This window comes from Sinocyclocheilus anshuiensis, unplaced genomic scaffold (assembly GCF_001515605.1).
Source record: "Sinocyclocheilus anshuiensis isolate Anshui unplaced genomic scaffold, SAMN03320099.WGS_v1.1 scaffold609, whole genome shotgun sequence".
Classification (NCBI taxonomy): domain Eukaryota; kingdom Metazoa; phylum Chordata; class Actinopteri; order Cypriniformes; family Cyprinidae; genus Sinocyclocheilus; species Sinocyclocheilus anshuiensis.
Genome location: NW_015541011.1, coordinates 1170997 through 1175096, shown reverse-complemented (window position 1 = coordinate 1175096; position 4100 = coordinate 1170997).

The window sequence follows — 4100 nt, the reverse complement described above, 5'->3', positions numbered from 1 at the left end:
AACTTTATGGGACTCTGCTTATACTGTGGTTCGGAGGGGCACATCCTGGTTCACTGTCCAGTAAAAGGCCCAGCCCGACAGTAGAACCGAGGTTACTGTCGGGTTGCATTTCCTTGGAAGAATCCTCGTCCTCAACTCTTCTCTCGGTAAGACTACAATGGGCAGCCCGATTCCACAACTGCCAAGCCCTGCTGGATTCCGGAGCAGAGGGGAATTTCATGGACCACAATCTGGCATCCCACCTTCAAATCCCCATAGTTCCTCTCTGCCACAAGATCTCGGTCAACGCACTTAATGGACATAACCTTCCCAGTATCACACACACTACAGGATCTATCACCCTCATAACCTCAGGCAATCATTCTGAGGAGATCACCTTTCTGCTCACAGAGTCCCCACGGGTACCTATTGTCCTTGGTCATCCCTGGCTGGTTAAGCATGGTCCCAGGGTGGATTGGGGTCGTAACTCCATATCGGCGTGGAGTGAACCTTGTTATGCTTCTTGTCTGATGTCTGCTTGTTCGTCTGTGTCTTCTTTGTTGCAGAATGAGCCGGTGAATCTGTCTAACGTGCCCGAGGAGTACCTTGACCTGAAGGAAGTGTTCAGTAAGTCCCGGGCTGCTTCTCTTCCTCCGCATCGTCCCTATGACTGTGCCATAGATCTAGTGCCAGGTACGTCTCCGCCTAAGGGCAAGTTATATTCGCTTTCTGTTCCAGAAAGGGAGGTCATGAAGAAATATATTTCTGATTCTCTAGCAGCCGGGCTCATCCGGACCTCCTCTTCTCCTGCTGGGGCAGGATTCTTTTTCGTGGCAAAGAAGGACAGTTCTCTGCAACCATGCATCGATTACCGGGGGCTGAACGACATCACGGTAAAGAATACTTACCCTTTGCCGTTGATGTCGTCAGCTTTCGAGCGGTTGCAGGGGGCGTCCATCTTTTCCAAGCTAGATTTGCGTAATGCTTATTTGGTCCGCATAAGGGAGGGGGATGAGTGGAAAACACTTACGTCCCTTTTAGGCAGAGATGCTCAAACCAGTAACTATGGGCTAAAGCCATACCATTTCACAAGCGCAGGAGGATAAACATAGGGGGATCATATCTTCATTTCTAATTTATATTTTTGTTTTAACATTTTATTAAAGTTAAATTAATTTTGTGTGAATCTGATTTAAAATATAATTTACTTTTTTTTTATTTATTTATTTTTTTTGTTCAAATTTATTAATGACTCTTCATTTCTAATTTATATTTTTGTTTTAACATTTTATTAAAGTTAAATTAATTTTGTGTGAATTTGATTTAAAATATAATTTACTTTTTTTTAATTTTATTTATTATTTTTTTTTGTTCAAATTTATTAATGATGTAATACATTTTAACATAATATAGTTGGATATAATGCAACACTTACTCTTAGCCCATGGGCCTCAGTTAAGTTTTTGGGCCTTCGTGTTAAAGTTCAGGCAGGGTCACGGCTCTGTAAAAAATGATTGTTGCAAATGGCTATAACAATTTAAAACTTATTGTTATAATAACTTTCGTGGATTTAATTTAATTGTTGTGATAACTCAAATATCAGTGTTGTCCCATAATACAGCTTCACATTTCAGGTTGACTAAACTTAAAATTTGAAGGCAGCATAAATACTAAAAATAACTAAATAACTATAATAGGAAAATATATAAAGAAATAAATGAGCTTGATAAAACAAATTCATTTTTATGTAGTCCTATAATTAATTTTCATATATGTTTGGTCCTCCATAGTTATACCCCTAAAGATTTTTTTTATTAATTTTTTTGCACTTGATGCACATGATGCACTCTTTTAGTGAAGAATTAAGCCTGAAAGTTCACATTACAATAACAAAACAGGGAATTTTAATAATAACAAAAAAAAGATACGGATGAGATTCAGTGGCCTGTGTTCAGAAAGGGCCAAACACATTCTTTTTCAGATTATCCGCTACTGAAATGGCATTAAATCCCATTACTCACAGTTCAAGGTGGACAGTTCCTTAAGAAAATCCATCCAGCTGAATAATTGAAGTGTCTGAAACCCATCCATGAATATGCAAGAAGGGAATCAAAGTGTCTCAACCTCTCTCTTCCATCATCCTCTTGCAGGAATCAACAGCACATCTGGGCTGCAGAGAAAGAAATGCTCATCGTACAGCACTAAATACCTCTGCCTCAGCATGATGGGTATTACTGAAATGAGATGCAATTACATTAAATCAAATCAAATGTGCTAATGGGTTGATGGCAAGATCTGTGTGTGCCACTGCTTGTAATAAACATGTAATAACCATGCAGCTTTGACCTGTTTGATTAGCCTAATATGCAATAATATACAAAGCATGTGCATTGACTATAATCATAATTTTAATATATTAATATAATTAATGTAATTTTAACATTAGGCACATTGTATAAATTTGAAATATGTGAAATAATCAATTAATGATTGCTATTTTAATATTTAATGTGTTTCACTCACATTTAGATTTTGTTTCACAGTTGCAAAACTGATTCTCTCCAGTGTTGTCACTTTAAATAAATTGAATAGAATAATGTTTAACGTATACAAAAAGCTGCAAAGTCATCAAAGTCGCTCTTTGCTTTGGACAGTTTAACCAGCATGGAAGAGGTTTAGATTAGTCCAGGAGATTCATTTGCATAAGCACACACATGGACTCAGCTGCTTTACTGGAACTGGCTTAGCATGAATAAATGGCTGCAGTAAGTGGGGGTTTAGAAGTATTGGGTTTGTTACTAGATATCAAAGTTCATGCAAAATCCACCAACTGCAAATCATTAGTCTGGTGTTTAATGCCCAACATTTTCTCAAATGCACACTTGCTTTTAATTAACATTTATTACATCTGATGCTCTCAAATAAAATTACATGAAATATAAAATCTACACTGCTGCCAACATTCTCAGCTAGAATGGCTTAACATTTTAATATATATATATATATATATATATATATACAGTACTGCTTGAAAGTTTGTGAACCCGTTAGAATTGTCTATATTTCTGCATAAATATAACCCAAAAAGTCCCCCCAAAAAAGTGAGCAACTTCACACCTTCAGTCACAGATGAAATGAATCACACATACCAACAGCTCAGTCAGGGTGGGACAGCAGGGTGGCATCAGGAGCAGTACAAGTTTATGAGGACCCCCTAGAGACTGAAAACACAGGCACTATTTAAAGCGTCCCATCAGGTAGGATTACCGCCTGGCATGGGAGCAGAACAACTCAGGATGGCAGAGACGTGCAGATGGTCAACTGAGTGTATGACTGAAGATAAAGTACAAGCAGAAGTTAAGAAATAATTTACAGTTATATTTTTATACCAAAGCACAGAACAAATGCAATTCGTCAGAGAACCAACAATAATCATAATACACAATGCCTGGTTTATTAAACAACTAGATTAGGAAGCAAGCTAAAGAAGAGTAGAAAAATAAATTTTTCTTTGTAGTGTGTGTAGGTTGTTTAAGGGTGGGGTGATTAATTGCTTGTGGAAAAGTTGTGTCTTCAGCTGCTTCTTGAGGTATCATTGAGACACCCAAACAATAGCCTGTTTTTACTGCTGCAGTCAGGAAAACGGTACCACATCCTTTGGACCAATACATAAATCATAAGGCGCTGCTTCGTCCAGGCCACCCATATCTTTAATGAGGACACTGCATGATATGGCCACACACAAACCAGAAATGAAACACTGTGGGCACCTTCATCAGTATGTGAATGGTTAGCATACAAACGGCTATTATTCAATAAAGAAACATATGCTTGTATTTAAACTATATGCATAATGATGAAGGCGCTCACAGAGTTTCTGTTCTGGTTTGTGTGTGGCAATATCATGCAGTGTGTTATTTTAGATTTTATAGACAGTATTATCAGTTTTATATTTTATTTGATTTTGCATGATATTAGTAAGGGACATAGGTTACACTTTATTTTAAGGTGTCCTTGTTACAGTGTAATTATACATTGAAGTGCTGAGTAATATTAATTATCTACATGTACTTACTATATGGTTAGGGTTTGGCTTAGGGTTACTTGCATGTACCTGTTAC